Below are 20,566 nucleotides of genomic sequence, written 5' to 3' on the forward strand. Positions count from 1 at the left end.
CTTCCCTGGAACTTCTATCCTGAAAGAAGTATGCAAATAACAGACCCAATTTAAAACACTCCCCTAATTCTTTCTTCTGGTGCAAAAACAAAAGGCACTTTTAAAGCTGAGTAAAGGAACTGCTTTGTGGTGTAACATTTTCTGGCCCATCTTCTCCTCCTCTGCCCCATTTCCACCACCCAAATGTTGCCTCCTGTCAAAAGTCAGAAATGAAAGTCTAAGTAGTATTTGGGGGTGGGGGGAGAAAGCACAAGATTCATTGGCTAGGATAAGCTGAGGGGAACGGGACAATGAGACACTGCCAGTTGACTCTTCCTCCTCCATACATGTCTGGGTCTCATGACTCCTTCACTAAACGCTAAGAATCATCAAACCAGCTAATGGCAGATAAATGAACAGCTCTGGGAACAGTAACTTCGCTTTTTAAAAAGAACCCTCTATCAGAAAAACCAGAAATTTGAGAAAGAGAAGGTTATGTGATGAAATCAGGCTGACCTCATCCAATGGAAACCTGCTAAACATGACGTTCAAGCTTACACCCTCCATCACTCCTCTCCGTCCAACTCGGAGGATAACTGGGGTTTTCAGACCGAGTGACAACCGCGTACAGCCATGGGATGTGAAAGAAGGCTGGCAGTGGGAACCAGGAGACTCTCCCATTGGCAGAATGGATGATGATGATAAGTCAACGAGATGATACAATTGCTGAAATACCTGCCAGCTCTAAGAGTCTCTGATTCTGTAAGAGAACCTCAACAAGATCAGTCTTTGCTTGTAAAGTTAGATAGAATAGGGTGCTAGAAGCAGAGAGGGTGCAATTCAAGTTTTAATAGCCACAGAAGCTACAGGCCAGCCTTCCACTTGATATTGCACCGGTTGTTGCTCTCCATCAGGAAAGAACTGGCATGACAGTGTAAGCGGCCCAATTACCATGCTCAGTTACCAGGCCACGTAAAGGATCCAAGTGTAATACATCCATAAATCATTCCCTCAGAGCATTTCTAATCCTCACACCCCACCCTTGCCCCTGCCCACCAGGTCTGTTTTCAGTATCTCTAAATTATCTGTTATGGTGTCCATATGGAAACTTAATTTAGTGAAATCATGTAAAGGTGGGGGGACACAGATTCCTGCCTTTTCCATATAGAAATCAAAGCATACACTAAAAAGGAATGAAATTCTGACACATGCCACAACATGGATGAACCTCAAAACCAGGCTAAGTGAAGTAAACCAAGCACAAAAGGATAAATACTATATGATTTTACTTCATATCATATGAGGCACCTTGACTAGGCAAACTCATAGACACAGAAAGGAGACTTCAGATTACCAGAATCCAGGGGGAGGGGCACTGGGGAGTTATTATTCAATGGGCAGGGTTTCTGCGTGAGAGGACAAAAAAGTTCTAAAAATGGATGGCAGTGATGGTAGCAAAACACTGTGATATACTCATTGTGAATAAACTATACAGTTAAAAATGATCAATTTTATTATGTATACTTTACACTACAACATAAAAATGAAAAAAAATCAAAGCATATACTATCTGTTTCACAAGTGGCCAAAAAATTAAAGGTAAATGAAGTGCTCCAAAATTTCTGCATGAAATACTTTAAAAGGAAGTGGACTGTAAGTTTCCTGGGGACAGGGGCCAGATCTACTTTACTGCCTGATACACAGTAGCTACACTACTACACAGTAGACTCTTCATAAAGGTTTGTAAATAAATGATTAAACACAAATTGGCAAAGCACTCTCCTAAATGGGAAACAGAATATTCAAAAAGCATTAAATTTACTTATTCATTAGAAAGTATAATGGAGCATATTCCCGAGGAAAATACCAATATTATTATATCCAAGCTCCTTCAGTTCAAGGAAGGGAATGTAGCCACTTCATCTGTACTTCCACACAGCATGTCCTACAATTTCTTACCCACGGTAGAAGGCTAATACATGTTTGTACAGTAAGAAATTAAAAAATGCACGACTGTAAAACCAATGTTATATTATTGCTCTACTGTTTATTCCCCTTTTAAAAATTGCTTACTTTTTGCAAATGTACAACTTCTTCTGTCATGGGGCAAAATAATAAACCTCACAGTTTACACAGAGTGAAGGTAAAAATATAAATAGCTAGAATATATCACTCTCAGAAACAGACACATCAAATGCAGGGCATATCCCCTTCTGCTTAGCAAAAGAGTTCATTTAAGAAAAACTTGGAGTAATGTCAAAATAGAAAAAAATCTGAACTCCATTTGGAAGAAAATTCAAATATTCATTCCCAAAAATCAATGTCCAACCATTACAATAAACAGGTGAGTATATCAAGAAGCAATATTGAAGGCTCCTCCCTCCCAAAAGAAATTCTAGTGAAGCCTAATATATTATCAATATTTCTCTCAAGCAGCCTATCAAATAATCAGGTGTTCTTTCTTAAAAATGCCTGTCACAAAATGATACACAACTGGCTTATGGCCAGCATGCTACTGCAAGTTCTGATGATGTTCTCCACTAATACTCACTACCTTTATCACTTATATTTTACAGGAATTACTGAGTTAAATGTACATAAGCAGAATGTTTTCAAAGCAAAAAATCAAATGCTGACGTCCTTAACATTCATCACCTATATAATAGATGCATCCTAATAAACGGACCAAGACCATGTAACGTAGTAGCCTCACTCTGAACAATATGAAAACATGCCCTTCAACTTCAACCAACCCTACCCACTGTACCCTGTGCCGATTATCAAAGGAAACAGGAATGCAACCTCTGTAGACATTCAAGTTTACATTTCTATCTCTCGATTGTTTCTTCTTCACGAGCTGATAAGCATCATTCCGGAGTAGCCTGTCTGCTGCCCCCACCTTCCTGCATGCAGGGGTTCTCCATTTGCATCCAAAATGCTCATGGTCCACTACTGGAGCCAGCACTTCCAGCAGCCCCGCATGACGGATCGTCACTTCCATACATGAAAGCATAACCACGACAGGTGTAGCGATGCAAAACACGAGCACACTGACCTCTGCCAGGTGGCACACACTTACAGCAAGTGCATTTCTGTGCCAGAAGCGAACGGGGCTGGGATGAGCAGGGAGGAAGCCCCAGATCCTTAATATATCAGAGATGTTTATTCCACTCAGATCCAACCCAGCTCATTCACAGGCATCAGTTTACCCAAATGAAAAAAGTGGTCTCCTGTCTTTCACTAGCTCGACTCAGAGGGCATGCAGCCAAGCCTAGCCAGGCAAAACAATCTGCAAGATCTCTTTAAGCTGTAATAAATAAGGCAAGTTTCAGAAGAAATAAGACAGCTATGGCAAAGCAGCACAGTCGCGAAACATTTTCCTCATCTTATCACTGCTACTGGTGTTTACAAACTACAAGCAGTAGCCTCCGGAGCCTCAAGAGACTCTCCCATGAGTAACCTCCTGCCAGATCCCTAATTTAAATACCCCCTTGATCAATCTGTGCCAGTTCTGGCAGTTAAATGGAAGGGGATGAGTAAAATGACATGCAGAAAATGAATCCTTTTCAAGTTGTAAATGAGTGAGTCAGGATTCAGACTTGCCGAGATGTTCCAAATTAAAACCCTGCTCTAATTTTAAGCATGCTCCCTCTTACCGTTCCGTTGTTGTCTCCCTCAGGCTCGATTCACCTGGAACTCTTTAACATGTCTCTAGCAATGTGTTTGCACCAGGCCAGGCGCATCCAGTAACTGAATTTACATCTTTCTGCACTAGCAAGCTGAAATGGTACGGCCGTACTACAACCAAGACAGGGGGAAGCAGAAGCAAAAAAAAAAAAAAAAAAAAAAACCCACACACACACACACAAACCAGAAATCACCCCAGAGAAGCTACTCTTGATGCAATCGGACAAAAAATGGTTCAGAAGAACACAAAGGGCACGCTAACATTCAGTAGCAATAGCTCTAACAGTTCAATCTTTTTCCCCAAAAAAATCTAATTTTTTTTTTCTCCAAACACGATGGACTTGCCTGTGGAGTTCCCAGGAAGGCAGAGTAACCGGGCTCTGCAGCAGCATTGCAGCCAAAGTAACTGTGCATATGCTGTCCAGGCAATTCACAGCACACTGTCTCTTTAGAGAGATATTGATTTGCAATGCAGGGCTGCTTCAAAAGAATACAGAATTGGAGCCAAACAGCTAATGGTGATTGCATGGAAGGAAAAACATTTAATCAAGGAGATGTACCTCATCATGTTCAATTCAATCTTTTAAAAGCACTGGAGGAAGCCAGTGAGTATCTTGAGTGACAACCCCATTAAACAATAATCTGAGGTCCTAACAAGGCCAAGTTTAGGCTACCATCATGCATGCTGCAAAAGCCACTGAAATGGTTTAATGGGTCTATGTGCATATATTTGTCATATGCAAATGGCACATGAGAACTCTAAAAAAATAATGCACCAAATACGTGAGGTAAAAACAAGTGCACAGGTAGCACTTATGAACTAAAATGATAAAATACAGTTAGGAACCAGCAGAATTATTGGTGGGTTAGTTAGGCTCGTAACACTCTCAAAAGTAAAATTCCAGCCCCAACCAGATCTCACAGTCCTGAGGCTAATTGTGTCAAGTCATGCCCCGTGGTGCTGGGTGGCAGGGAAGAATGCCAAACTGCTACTCTCATAGCGACCCCTACGGGAGAGTGGTCGATCAACAATTCATCCTTGCTTAAATAGTTCCTGTTCTCAGAAAACAGAACCACAAAAGGGCATAAATTAGATGAAGACACAAGGAAACAACTGAGAAGTAGTCAGGAAATTAAACAAAAAAAAAGAGTCAGGTATAAAATGTGACCTCACGGATACTCAGTCAATTAAGAAATTGCAGTACAAGAGGAGGAGACTATTTTGTCAGTGATGAGTGGCCAATATTCCCAGAGCTCCCAGGACCGAGCGCACACTTATAAATCAGAAGGCTCAGAGAAAAGCATTTTCCCTTCACATCCTAATTGGTTTAAAGGAATTATCTCCTCCATCCCCCCATTTGAGAACCATCCTTACTTCACCTTCATCCTTCTGAGTGACACTGTGAACACACACACACACACATACACACACACAAAGCTCACTACAAAATCTTACAAGAAGTTCTTCTTCAAACACAAATATGTACGCCCTCCTCCACCAAAGCCAAGGGAGAGAGCTATCTCCTTAATATCTGGAAACTATTAAGGTATATGAATACCATTTATGTGTAACAATTTCATTTCAGTAAGTCCTTCAAAAATCTGAGGTTTTGCTTATGACTGCTGAGCCCTCCCGCCTACAAAGACTCCTTTCCCAGAACCAACTTCTTATTTGAGTCATTTAGGGTTTAGCCACATGCTGCCCCATAAAACTCTCCTGTATTATTGGCATTTTCCCCACGTCGAGGCCCTTGAGGAACAAATGGTATCAACTGTATCATTATCTATTCCCCCAAAGCACATGGCACAATGCTGGGCATCTAGCAAATATAAAATAAATATTTAACAAATTAATGAAGTTCACAACTCCATATTTTAAGGCTTCGATAATCTCACCCCCCCGCCCTCCAATCATTCGATGTTCCCTGGGAAAAATCCACATTAAAAGTGTTATCTTTAACACTAAAAGATAACACTAAAGTGTTATCTTTAGTCACCTAATTTAAGTAGCCCTATTTTGTATAGAGTTGGCGGATAAGAGCATGTACAGCGTTGGTATCCACTAAGCTATCCTGTATGAAAGCCAAAAAACTTAACCCAAAGTTTCTCCTTAATTCTTTCCTTTACTCAGTCAAAAAGCAGGTACTGCTCTGCCCAACAATATGAACAACCATGTTCTCTGCATTCCAAGAACCAATCCTGCTTAAAAACAAAGCAAGTCACCCTGACCAGTTGGATGGGTGTCATCCTGCAAACCAAAAGGTTGCTAGTTCGATTCCTGGTCAGGGCACATGCCTGGGTTGTGAGTTCAGTCCTCAGCTGGCGGGAGGGCAAGAGGCAACCCATTGATGTTTCTCTCTCACATTAAGGTTTATCTCCCTCTGTTTCCCCCTCCCTTCCCCTCTAGAATCAATATAAGAAAATGTTTTTTTAATTTATAAAAAAATAATAAAGCAAGTGATCACAATACACTGAATTGAGTGTTTCCAGAGCACTTTGGTTAGCACAAATAATGTTCCTTGGGTGGCTCACGGAAGGCTTCCCAGTGGAGGCAGCCTCAGCTGAGGCTTCCAGGAGGCGGTGGGCACCTGAGGAACAGCAGGATGGGACGGATGGGCCAGAAGCCTGACACTGGAAGCTGTCTGAGGAAACCACCGAGCAGTGCACACAGCTGTGAAGGATGAGGGAGAGGTGGCCATGCCAGAGCATAACAGCACTGGAAGCCCCGCCAGGAAATTAGGCATCTTTTCCTACAGGAAGCTGCCATGTAATCCAATAGGAAGGCACTAAAGGACTAACAGTAGAAGGTTGGATGGGATTTTTCATTTTATAATGGGGTAACTTGTAGGAATAGGTGGAAGGGGTGAGCAAGGGGAGGGGAGGGGGCCACTTGGGAGACTAAGACAGTTCAGTCAAGACCCTGAGCTAAAGCAATAAAAGTGCAGATGGAGAGACAAAGGAGGGGAGAGACATTCAAGAGGAATGACTTGCTGAGTGACTGGACATGAGGTCGAATGGAAAGGGAAAATCCAAGCTCGACTCTGAATTCTTGGCATAATTAGGGATCACAAACTAAAGGAATGGGTACAGGAAGAACCAAAGCTTGAAGAGAAAGGGAAATTTTCTTGAAGTCCATTTTTATGCATGTGGAGTTTTAGATGTCTTTGGAACATTCAAGTAGACATATAAAGTAGGCACTTACCTAAGGATCTGGTGCTCGGGGAAAAAAGAAGTCAAAAAGTTCACTTATGTGTGTTAGGTCTGGGTTTCCTAGAAATAGAGCTGAGCCAGGATTCTTGTTCACCTAATTTACTGAGGACATGCTCTCAGAGAAAAGGGGTGAGGAGGCAGGGCAGGAAGATGGGGAAAAGCCAAGGGAAAATGTGGCCTCGGGTAAAACAAACGCACCCACCATCAGTCCCACTGAGGCAAGAGGGCCGGCCTTGCGTGTATCTGGCGGGCGTTACCAAGTGGGGCCTGGAGAGGAAGGGCTGCCATTTAGCCTGGACACCACCTGAGCAGGGAACCCACAGCATTCACCACACTAAGCTTCGGGCACAAGGGACAAGTTCCTTTCCCACAAAGCTGATTCTTGCCTCAGGAATGTTTGTCTTTGCTGCTCTGTCTGCCTAGAATGTTCTTCCCGAGCCAACTCCTTCTCATTACTCGGTTGAATCTCAGGCATCTCCACCTCGAGGTCCTGCTCGGGGGGGGGGGGGGGGGGGGGGGGGGGGGGGGCCCTTCTATTGTTGTTCCTCCCTCCACTAGGACGTTGCACTGGTTTGGTTTCACTGTGGAGTTGCCTTTATTGATTTGTTTGTCTTCCTCCCCCACTAGGATGTAAACTGCTCAAGAGCATGAACTTCTATGCATTTGTACTGTGTTTCCCCAGCCCCTGGGTACTGGGTACTTGCTGAGTAAATAAATATTAGAAGGAGCTGCTGATGACAATAGCTCAAACTAATTCTTTGAACTCCTATAGAGGGGAAATGGACAGGAAGGTTGAGAAATGTGTGGGGTAAAAAACAGTCTCAACAAATGCCTACAACTCCACATGGAGTTTGGCCACAGGGCAGTAGTACATGGGCCGGAGGGCAAAGCTGCAAGAAATTACCCACTGTGTCCACATCACATAGGACTCACAGTCTACTCCTATGAAGAATGTCTTTGTTAGGGGACACTGAGACATATCAGAAAGCATGCCATAAAAGAGCAACAGCAGAGGTTAAAATGAAGGGTCTATCTTTAAAGAGAAGAGAAAAAAGTCTTTTGTGAAAGTGGCATCTCAGTGGATATAAAAGAAAAGGTAGGAAAGAAAACTGCTGACAAAAATGCTGGGATCTGACATCTACTTAGGTCATTTTCGCAGAAAAATTCAAATTAATTTCTTGAACTACCTGCCTTTATATGTGAGGTTTAATAATTCTGAAGTGTTATACACTTCTCTGCCTTTTTCAATGGGTTATAATAAACACAATCTGACTTTCAACTGATGATGAGGTCAATGGTGAACACTACTGATAGCCAGCAGGGTTCAAGGGCAGCACCCAGGGCCACCGGGTCCTGCTCTCCACAACTGACATCTATGTGCTTCTCTGCTTCATTTTCATGGCTCGGTCTCTTTGCCTTTAGGGTTTCCTTCCTGGGCTCTAAAGGTGGCTCCTCCTTCTAACACCACCACACTCTTCTCAGTCTTGCCACAAGCTTCTTCATCCATCCTCGTACTGCACAGCCAGATAAGCAGGCTTATTGGAAAACTGTGTGAATAGGGGTTCGAGGTGATAGATGGGTTCAAGGCAGAGCTAGGAGCTTTCTCCTGAGTGGAGAAATATTGGCCTAGACACCCACCCACCACAGGCTGTGCCCTGTGTACCTTGTGGTTCTTCTCATTTGTGCAGAAACTCTTGTGACATACCAAGCTGTCTCAGACTGATGAGGCTGCCAGAGGTCTGACCTTCGCTTACATAAGTAGGACATTGCAGACAGGTGTACCATCCCTGCCCCCTCCCCCAAGAAAATGGACCTGGAAAAAAAGAAGTAATTGGAGAAAAAAGGAGAGAAAGACTTCAACTGAAAAAAAAACCCTTAAATAAGAAAAGCTTAAAAAAGAGGGGAGAGGTAATAGTAAAGACTATTTTATGCATATAAATCTAATACAAGTCACCTACTTTATCAATTTCATTAAACCTTTAAGCTTTTAAAAAGAGAAAGTATTTTACTTTGAAAGTGATAAAGAAAACGTAAAACTTTCCCCAAAACAGTTTGAATTTCAAATTATTATAATTCTATGTAACCCTGGCAATGTTTTTCTATTGTGAATTTTTACAGTGAAATGTTCAAGATATGATTGATTAAAAATGTTCATGATGTTTTTCAGAAAAGCTAGACTAATTCTTTTAATAAACCCTAAAAGTTTTAGGACTTAATTCTTCTCTACAGACGCCAGTCATTACTTACACTCCTATATATTCAAAGAAATCTTAGTTAATTTAAACTCTGAAGGAGTTTAAGTTAAATGTTTAAAAGCCATCATTTAACCACAACACCAAAAATATCCATATGTCATTCACAGCATTTCAAATTTTATCAGTAAACACATGTAATTCTATCACAGTCCAATAAACTGGTGCCTGAAAAACATCGCATTCTCTTAAATTGCACCCTAAAATCAAGAAGGCTTATAGGGAAAATAAGGTTGAAGGTAGACTATTCAGAACCCTACTGTGTCCAGAACACTAATTATAAACAAGACACTCCTATCAAATACCCACATGGACCACATCATCTTCATTGGCCACAGTGCCAACACTGGGGCTTACACAGGACAGATGTTCTATTTTTGTTTCTTGGCTGAAGATATATCCTGGGCTTGGAACTGCAGAAAATATGTCCAGGTGAAAACAGTTCAATTATGAACTTCCTAGAGGTTGGAAATTCGAAGTCCAAAGGCAGAGCTCTAACAGGAGAACTTGAAATTATGTTAGTAAAAAGCAGCACGGAAGCTTGCCATTCACGAACCTAACATCAGAAACAGGTAGATGCAGATTACAATAATAAAAAGGCCTTGCCCTGGTCGCTGTTTGGAGTGTCATCCCGTACACCAAAAAAGGTTGCAGGTTCAGTCCCCAGTCAGGACACATACCTAGTTTTGCAGGTTCGATCCCCGCTCGGGCATGTACAAGAAACAAACAATCAATGTTGCCTTTCCACATCGATGTTTCTCTCTCTCAAATCAATAATATCCACAATTGAGAATTTTAAAAAAAGACTTGTTTTTTGCCTGCATTTCAAAAACCTGAAATCTGACACCTCTATCCAAGAGTTTCAGCCTACTCCTCTTCAGAGAACAATTTTCCTCCGCCCTGTACGTTGTGTTTCCTGTTTGTCGGACCTGAGGGACCCCAGGGAACAACGTGTCTGCGCCTCAGCGCTTGCTTTCCTCATGTTCCTAATCCTTTTCACCTAAGACTTGTCTTTGCATTAAAACACATGTTACATGGTTTCTACATACATAAGCATACACATTTATGTAGTTATTATTTACTCAGTTGATATGTAAAACACACGGGCATTTCCATGGCCCAGTACAGCTTTTCCTGTTCACGCCCCAGCAAAAACACAACTGGATTTCTGACATGGTGCCATGTCCCACGTGTGAAATGAGGCAGAAGACCCAGCTGTACAAGGGATTTTATTATGACCACATTCACCAAACGGCAGTATCAGAGCGTTCCAAATGTGCAGTGCTAATACGATCTGAGAAATGTGCATTAAATTATAAGGCTTCAGTGGCAGACACAAAATCCTCAGTAGCAGGAAGAAGAAAGGCAGAAGGCTCTGAGAGCAGATGTGAGGATTTTCTCTCCTCCTGATGTCAGGGTGCCAGTGAGGAAAGAGCCGACGAATCCTGGACTATCACAAAGCTTCTTAAGGAGCTAAGGCTTATTAAAAAAAAAAAAAAAAAAAAAACTTACCTAAGTTTTTGAGTTAACTTGGAAAAAGAGAGAGACAAGGTTTTCTAGTTCAGGGCTATAAGTCAGCTTTGTTGCTTTTAGGAACTTTATCCCAGCTTTGTAAAATTTCACTTAGTTAGAAAACCAGAAAAAAACCCAAAAGGAAGAAAGCTTCCTGCCAAGGGGACAAATAAGAAATAATTTCAAATTACATTTGACATTTTAAAATCTAGGAATTCCCCGACACTGATCTACTGTGTACTTTAAAACATTAAAATAAGGAAAACAATATGGAATTTCCTCAGAAAGCTAAAAGTGGAACTGCCTTTTGACCTGGCAATTACACTGCTGGGATTATACCCTAAGAACCCTGAAACACCAATCCAAAAGAACCTATGCACCCCAATGTTCATAGCAGCACAATTTACAATAGCCAAGTGCCGGAAGCAGCATAAGTACCCATCAGTAAATGAATGGATCAAAAGACTGTGATACATTTACACAATGGAATACTATGCAGCAGAAAGAAAGGAGGAGCTCCTACCCTTTGCAACAGCATGGATGGAACTGGAGAGCATTATGCTAAGTGAAATAAGCCAGGTGGTAAAAGACAAATAATACATGATCTCACCTATAAGTGGAACCTAATCAACAAAACAAATAAGCAAGCAAAATAGAACCAGAGACATGGAAATAAAGAACAGACTGACAGTAACCAGAGGGGAGGGAGAAGGGGGATAATAGGGTATAGAATGGGAAGGGTCATCGAGGAACATGTATAAAGGACCCATGAACAAAGTCAAAGGTGGGTAGGATTGAGGGTGGGAGGTAGGGGTGGGTGGGGCAGGGGAGTTTGGTGGGAGGAAAGTGGAGACAACTGTGCTTGAACAACAATAAAAAAAAGAAAAGAAAATATTAAAATAAAAAGTATTCATTCAATAATTTGCTTCCTTTGTCTTACTCTATACACCTAAGAAATAAGATAAAACAGGAAGCAGAACCATGGGCAAGAATGAATAGCAATACTGTACAATCAACAATAAACACTCACTGTGATAAAGAGATAACTCACAATTGAAATTAAAATGCGTGCTCCTATGTAATTTAATTAACTTTCCTGTGGCCAATGTCTTAGTATTTGCCTTTTCAAGCTAACATTGGTATTAATTTAGATCCCTCTAAAGCTACACGTGCATCACTCTCAAAGAACAGAAAGCAAACCGAAGTCATCATTTCTCTAAGGAGGCATCACCAGATGACTATACCACCAGTCCAGTCTCACTGGCATAACAGAGAGCGAGGTTCACTGTTTTAACTTACTCCTACACTCCTTTTGTAACCAGTAAAGCGGTGACAACAGCGGCACACAAATATTGGTTGAATCCTCTCTGCCACTCCTTGTGGAATGTTGGCTCCTCCCCCAGCAGCCTCCCCTGCAGTCCAGGGAGGGTTGCACCTGGGACTTTTCCAACCAGAACTGAGTTGCACCCCACCCCTCCTCCCTGATGGGTGCAAAGCAGAGAAAGTATCAGATTAGCCAGCAGTGTTAGTGTCCAGCCCTGAAGAGAAGCTGGACTGACATCCTGAAACCACCAAGAGTAAGAGTCTAGAGATGAGGGCAAGAGCCGACAGCACTGGGTACGTGGAATCCTGGTGCCGGCTGCTGGGGTCCTTGGCATTACCTGGTTGCCTGACTTTCTAAAGCGTGGCTGCTCAGCCCTTGTTTCTATTCTGCCATACCATCCTCCCAATAAGTTCCATTCTTTTTCTTCAGGTTGATTTTCAGTTCCTAGTAACCAACAGCGCTAGTAACCATGGAAATAACATGTGCAAAAGGAGGTACTGTGAGGCCCTAATGCCAGAACTAGAGCTAAGTAACTAATAGGTGTGCTACTTTAAATTCTAGGAAAAAGAGACTTCAGGTTGATGTGGACTTACATGATGGAAGGAAAGGATGGGCTTAATGGCAACCAAGGTTTTTACAAAGCTCCTTCACACACCCACAATGCATAAGATTTCTATAAATTTATACTAAATTATCACATATATTAAAAATTTTTCAATTTATTGTTATAACTTACTGGGAAAATTGCATAACTGCCATAAATCATGGAGCATTACCTATTAATCAGTTATCTGCACCTTTCAGAAGCCTGAATCCTTGGACCAATTAATTTAACCAGGCACCCAAGTTGCTGTGGTGGCAGGCATTCAGATTCTAGGCACATTACCTAAAGGGACATAAACTGACTTAGCCTTACAAACTCCATTTATAAAGTGTCGGTAAATATCGCCACGCATTAAGTAGTTAAGAAATGTCATAAGAATTATAAAAGGGAAATCAGTCTGGTCGCACCAACTCTGGTCATGAAGGAAAGAGAGTTATTAACAATTAAAGAAGTGGATTTTGGAAGAAGCCACAAAGGTACACTAGGGAATTATGGAACATATAAAGAAAGCACTAAGAAAACTTTATAAAATAAACTACATTTCCTGTATTTCATTACTAAAGAATTTTTGTCATGTTCTATTCATTTGCCAACCATTTATTAACCTTTGTATTAAGTAATATAGGGGGCATAAAGATGAATGAGACAAAATTGCTGCTTTCACAGACAGTTACACAAATACATATAACACAAGAAATAATTGCCACAGAGAACTAAAGAAAATGGCATGGGAGTTCAGGAGGAGGGAGGCCTCAGAATGATGGATCAAGCAAAATTGGCAGATTTTCACTTGCGGTAATCAAATTCTGAACACTAGAGCCACAAAGAATTCAATAGGTAAGATGTTAGGGGGCAGGGGATGTATATCCAAAGACTAGCAATGATCACTCTTAGAGCAAGAATTGTTATCTGAATCTGGATGTAATTTGATAATTTAACAAAGAACCTTTGTCATCGGATAGGAGCGCAGCCTAGAAGGGCTGAACAATTTCTGAGATCTGAACCCTCAAGAACAATGGTTCTTTTCTCCCCCCTAGAGGAAGATTATTTGGAGGGACTCCAAGTCCACTGCCTGCCCATACAGTTCCAAGATGTGGTTTTCCCTACTTGTCCTGGAGGCAGACAGCCTAACTCCTTCCCCATATTCCTTAAGGAAAACTAAGCTTTGGGAAGTGCTGCATCAGCTAGTCATGGGGAACTTGGAGGCCCTTCTTCCCTCCCGTTCCTCTCCCCAGTATTCACTCTCCTTTAGGGGAGATGGAGTTTTACCAACCACAAAACAAAGGTCAATTGAATAGCTTAATTTTATGAATCCTCCCTTGGGGCTCCCTTGGGGCACTTACAGCTTCCCTCAGTAGTCGTTGTTTCTCTTAATCATTCAAGAAGATTCAGTACATATAAAAGTCCACATCCAAAACAATTCATACTTCCTTATTGAGCCCACCGTGACCAGTTCCTTCTATGGGTATGCAGTCACTACAGCCCCAGCCGGACCACCTGACTTCAAGAGCCACACCTGGCACAGGCCCACCTTGGTCCAGGTAGTTCCTCCCCACCCCCCAAGGTTCTTTACCTCAGAATCCTAAGGGATGAAGCAGGTTTGATGAGGAGAAAAGAAACATCATGGATGAAACCATATACATGGATACTCTTGCTTCACATCCGCTGCGGCACTGCCTTCTTTAACAGCCGGGGGCTCTCAGGCTCATTTTCTCAGTCGCTCCTTAAGTCCATTGGTTCCTACTGATTTGATTCTTCTTCAGTATCTATATCCCTATTTCTATTGCCATTGCACTTTGTTTTTGCACCATTCCCTGAAATTCAACCACTTTTTTAACAGCTACAGGTGCTACCTGATTATAACCTTTCTCCTTGATATTTCCTTTGGCTAAAGGTAGAAGGAGCTATTTATAGTTCTCTATGAGTTTTAATGAACAAATTTAGCTCACTCTCATTCTTCTCCCTCTCAATTTTCTTACTTTTCTATCATACTTCTCCATTGTCACTACAAACCACAGCTTAAAGATAGGTTTATTAAAGAGACTAGGATGGTAAGAGACTTTACCACCATACAGACACACCCAGGAAACACCAGGAGCAGCGAGTGCTGGAAGAGATGAGCTTTGCGTTTACCAGCAGGAGACCCAGCCACATAATGTATTCTTACCTTCCTGCCACTTGAAACTTGGGAAGAGAGATTAAAAAAACAAAAACTCATCAAGAATCAATTTTGCCAGTTGCAACCAACTAACTTTTCAAATAAATAGTTCTAAATTGGCAGGCACACATTTCCAGAAAATTCAGGGTTGTTTTAAGAAAACTGATGCCAATCAGCAAGCAGGACTCCATCTTCTGAGATCAAACTAAATAAAATGCTCCCTCTGATGAAAGAAGGAGTAAAAGTCGGAGGCATCAGCTTTCAAAACATACACAAATAATTGGCTTCCTTGTTAAAATTTGGTGACTCATTCACAATGACATCTATGCAGAAGGGGAGGCTACCCACAGGTGCTAAATCTCAATCACAAGAAGCCTCCACCACTCTGTTCTCTCATTTACAAAGTCTTTTACCGCAACGTACAAATAGCATAAGGTAGTTCAACCAACAAATTGCATTTTAAGAGTTGGCACCATAATTAATCGATAGAATTCATTATTGCGCTATTATTGCAATTAGCATGAAATTGGAGCAAGAATATACACACTAATATGTGTTAGAAAAGTATATACAAGCACAGGTGAAAATACCACGCCCAGAGGAATCTGAAAATGACCCCTTCTCCAAGATATTCTCCACACATACTGAAAATGTAAGGTAAACATGTATTTGTGTGGGTAATTCATTTTAAACAAAATTAACCCAATCCTACCTGTCAAAAAAGCATCAAGTAGCATGTATCTGCTACTTTTCTCCAATTATTTAAGTACTCTAATAATTTTTTTGTGTCACCAATTTTGCTTCAGACATAGAAGCCCTCCATAGAATTTTTATCCTGAAGTTACTTCTAGGCTCACAGAAAATCTCACACAGGGCAGTTCAGCTTTCTGTCAGTTCAAAGACACCATCTCACATCTGAGAAGGTGAAAGGAAAACCACATTGTACATGCTCTAAAAGCTGCTACTTTATAAAAAGATTTTTAACACCATAGAGAATATAAAAGGCTCTAGGCCTTTCGATGGCAATTTTCTCATGTTTATAGGGACTGTCAATACCGGAGCGAAGGACTGCTTCGGCTCAGCATGTCCTCTTATTCAATGGTAAGACTCAGGGAATGACAGCCACTGTTCCCAAAGTTCTCTTCCACCTTAAATCTCCCTTGATCCCTCAACCCTCCCAACTATAGCTTCATTGCTATGGTCCCTTTATAACAAAATTCCTGAAAAAGGACTTTACCGAAATGGGCTTCCCTACCTCTCCTTATTTTCACTTGGGGGGGGGGGGGCGTATGGAGATATAAATGACATATAACATTGTACTAGTTTTTGATTTACAACATAATCATTTGATATATGTATATATTGTGAAATGATTACCACACATCGATCTTAGCAATGATTTTTTTTGAGACCAAAAGAAAAGGCAACAAAAGTAAAAATTGCCCTTCATTCTTCAGCTCATTTTAATCAGGCTTCTGTCCTCTCCACTCCACCATGGTCAGCAAAGGCCTCCACAAGGCCAAGCCCAGGGTGCAACTCCCAGACCTCACCTGGACCGCTCAGCACTGATCTCCGCCTCCATTCGGAACCTCTCTCTCTTCCTACCTTGCGACCTCTGTCTTCTCAGTCTCTTTTGCCAGAAGTTTCTCTTCTTCCCAAACTCTAAAGATGTAGATGCCCCAGGACTGGGACCTCTGCCCTCTTTTCATCTCTCCTTAGTTGATCTTAAATGTAATGGTTTTAATGCCATCAATACACTAAGTGTCCCCAAACTTCTATCTCCAGGCCCTACCTTTCCCTTATCCCCAGATTCATATATCCAGCTACTTTTGTGACAATTCCTTTCATACACAGAATACAAATCTCAAATTTAACAAGTCCAAAACCAAATTCCTGATTCCATACCCTCCCAACGCTGCTCACCTCCTGCTCCCCCAAATATTCACCATCTCAACAAATGGCCTTTCTATTAATACACTTGATTTCTCCAGTCAAAAACTGGATCCTTTATGCAAGGATCAAGGATCCTTGATTGTTCTCTCTGGTCTCCTACACCCAATTCAACAGCTGGTTCTCTTCACTCCACTGGCAGAGCAAACTTCAAATCCAATCACTTCTTAGACCTCCATGGCTTCCATTCCAGTCCAAGTCACCACGATGATCAAAACACGACCTTCTGCCTTGTCTTTCTGATGCTACTTTCCTATTCCTCTCCCTGCCCGAGTCTATACACAGCTGCCAGGGTTTTAAAAACTACCACTGTCGGGCTCAAAGTTTGAAAGTTTCTGACTTAGAATGAAATGCTACATTCTAACCATGACCTTCTCACAAGTCCTCTTGTTCACTGTCCCCCAGCCACCCTGAGCTCCTTCCTGGTTCTTAAGAACATGAAGCCCCTCTAGTTCAGTGATTTTTTCTTTTAATTTTTTTTTCTGATGGATTTTAAAGAGAGAGAGAGAGAGAGAGATTTTTTGGTCTACTTATTTTTCATCAGTTGATTCTTGTGGTGTTCCCTGACTGGAGATCAAATCCACAACCTTGGTGTATGGGCACGATGCTCAACCAATTGAGCCATCCGGCCAGGGGTAAGCTCCTCTGTAAGGCTGCTGCACCCTCTTCCTCTACGTTTTCCCACAGTTTGCTCCCTCCGTTCTGAAAGATCTACATTCAAACCACACCTTCTCAGAAATAGTTTCCCTGATCATTCTATCAACACTCCCCTCACGTCTCTCTTTCCCCTTTCCTTTCTTTGGTTTACCTTCCTTGTACTTCTTCTTGACCTTTACATTATATTTCTACTTACTCTCTGTCTGTCATCCCCACTAAAGTAAAAGTTCTATGGTGGCAGAAATTTCTCTATCTTGTTTACTCTTAAATCACCAGGGCCAAGAATAGTGCCTGGCACTAATAGGTACTCAATAAATAGTTGTTGAATAAATACATGAATGAATCATTTCTATACTGTACTCTTTGCTATCTGGGGTAGAGAACAGATTATTTCAATTGTTTATTACTGTAATACATATGGTATAATGCTGAAAGGAACCATTAAAGACTTTTCAAGTTCTATTTTTAGAGCCTCCTAATGCTGGCTAGGGCATGTTTAGGCAAAAAGAGCAGCATGGGTATGATAAAGAGGTAGGAAATAGCAGAACATCTTTTGGGGAGTATAGATAGTTCCCTACAGGAGATCTGAAGAAAGTTCGGGGAGAAGGAAGCAGGACAGGTAAGAGGTGAGGCTTGGAATAAGGCTGAAAGCAGACAATGGGCAACCATGAAGGGTTTTGTGTGCTTCTGAGTTTTGGGTTTATCTTGTAGCAAAGGAAGCATACACAAGGAAACAGCAATAAGAATTTCACTTGGGAAAAATTACTCTTGTCACATAAGATTACATAACCCACACAATCATGTCTGTTCTTAGTTAAGTAGCAGCTCGGCTGCTCAAGTTCTGCATAGAAATAAGACATGCCATGTAAGTCCTAAATGATTATTTCACCCCTTGCCATTCATACCTAAAAGGTATTCACAGTTTCTTGCTCAAAAGTCTTTAGCTAGTTTTCCAAATGAAACATTTTCTCAGCAGGTTGCTATTTGAATATTTTCAACTTTTGATCAATTAGGTCTTTAATTCAAGAACATTTATGTGATAGTTGTTAATTAATGTGCACATCTAGTGTATGCACAGTGAATCAGTTAACTCACTTACAATACTAAATATTAATACCACATTGCATAGGGAAATATTCAACAAGATTTCTCAGTAGTTTTTTTAATTAGTAAAAGTTGGCATCTGATCATTCAGATACTGACAGTCTGGTTTATCCAATATAAGCTTCCACTTAAATCAAAAGAGTTCAGTTAGTCGAAACACAGGGCATATAAAAAGTCCTGTATTTTTCAGGTTAAAACAGTAGGTCTGATTTTGATATTTAGTATTTATTTATATAAAGAAGTTTAATATAGAATACTAAGTTTCTTTTTTAATTAAAGGCCTTTCAATTAATGTTAAATGGTTAATTTTTGTTGGTTTGTTAAACAATCATTGTTTGCCTTCTATCCCTCTTGGCTCTCTCCGCATCCTTAGTATGCATAATGTAATCATCACTTCCCCTCTCACCTAAGAGCTTCCTCTCGACAACTCATTTGACAGTGACTCCATCTTTGACTGCTTCAAAAGGCACATACCAAATCCTCACCACAGGTCCAAGCACTGAGGTGCAAAACCGAAGGTAACAGCTCCACCCCGAAGCAGATCCTGATCACAGTGGTCCATCCTTGCTGCCTTTCCACCCCTTAGGTATCCACCTCAGCGTGGACTATCCCTTCAATTTATATGACCCACCTCCATCTGCTTTAGTCTCTTTATGCAAATCACTTAATTCCAACGACACACTTGGTCTTCCCTCCAAGATCTTTCTTACATTAGCATCCTTATGCTGTAAGTCCATTTTTATTATTTTAAAGATTTTATTGACTTTTTAGAGAGAGGGGAAGGGAGGGGAAAAGAAAGGGGAAAAACCTCTATGTGAGAGAGAAACATCAGTTGGTTGCATCTTGTATGTACCCCGACCAGGGACTGAACCTGCAGCCCAGGCATGCGTCCTGACCGGGAATCAAACCAGCGCCCCTTCGCTTTGCAGGATGATGTCCAACCAACTAAGCCACGCCAGTCAGGGCTGTGAGTCCAAATTTTAAAGGAACAAAATAACTCTGATAAATAAACAATGGGTATGGTATCAGAGCCAGCTAAACAACTCCCCTCTCCTCAGAGGGGAAAACAGGTTTGTGATTAATACCAAGTCAGAGAGGATCTCGAAAGGTATCATTAAGAAGAATGAAGAAAGCAGCCCTGGCCAGCATGGCTCAGTTGGCTGGGCATTGTGCTGCAAAGCAAAAGGTCGCCAGTTTGATTCCTGGTCAGGACACATGTCTGTGTTGTGGGTTCCGTCTCCATCAGGGCGCATGCGAGACAACCTGATCGATGTTTCTCTCACACACTGATGTTTATCTCCTCCTCTTTCACCCTGCCTTCCCATCTCACTAAATATATATATATTTATATATCTCTACATATAAATACATACATATATACACATATATACACATATATACATATATATACATACACACACATATATATAATATATAAAGAATGAAAAAGCAGAGGCCCCAAAGTCAATGACCAGGTGGATGCTCTCTCACTGGCACTTCTTCATATGCTGCTGAGACAGTCATTGAACTGACTCTAGACACAAAGAAGCCACACAGCACAGTTAAGCTGCAGCACAGACTAGTTCAATCTCTGCTCTTCTGATCCACTTCCCTTACGAGGCTTTCCTGATAGTTCCCAACAACACAGCCACGAGCGTATGGTGTTGCAGGGAAAGCTAAAAGAAAGGTACCTGCACAAGTTATTCGCCACAAAGACTCGAGTTACAAGAGAAGGGGGAAACCTCGGGAGATGCTGTCCGGAAGGGAAGACTTACCCAGTGGGGCCAATCTTGCCCCATTTCCTCCACGTCAGTGTAGGCATCACAGACTAGGGTCTGTTCCAGGACTCACCAGCAGTCACTCACATAGCTTTACAATTTCTGTTCAATAAATATTTAAGTACAAAGGAGTGAACGTATTTAAAATTTTAAAAACGACCTTTAGACATCAACCTTAATATTTACATTCCATGGGAGTCATCACATTTTTACTACCTTTGGGAAGAATACACAGGGCAACCATTTCAAAATAGAAAAAAGCAAATATGTACAAAACCTAAAATATTTCTTATAAGAGCATGAAAAAGAATTCTGGAATTTCACACACAGGCTAAATGAACTATCCTTTCA

General features: G+C 41.3%; 1 protein-coding gene across 5 annotated transcripts in view; it reads right to left on the reverse strand.

The window, feature by feature from the left end:
• The window catches only part of CDK14 (cyclin dependent kinase 14), a 537,492-nt gene that overhangs the window by 424,020 nt on the left and 92,906 nt on the right, over positions 1-20,566 (reverse strand). Inside the window, exon 1 of one of the 5 annotated variants that reach the window (XM_045185274.3) lies at positions 14,142-14,254. The exons of 3 other annotated variants lie outside the window; for them this stretch is intronic. The gene's annotated coding sequence lies outside the window, so the exon portion shown is untranslated. Of the gene's footprint in view, positions 1-3,635; positions 3,761-14,141; positions 14,255-20,566 lie in introns of those variants that run through there. One more of the 5 variants, XM_045185273.3, reaches the window with a different exon arrangement.

Source organism: Desmodus rotundus, chromosome 6, assembly GCF_022682495.2.
Source record: "Desmodus rotundus isolate HL8 chromosome 6, HLdesRot8A.1, whole genome shotgun sequence".
Lineage (NCBI taxonomy): Eukaryota > Metazoa > Chordata > Mammalia > Chiroptera > Phyllostomidae > Desmodus > Desmodus rotundus.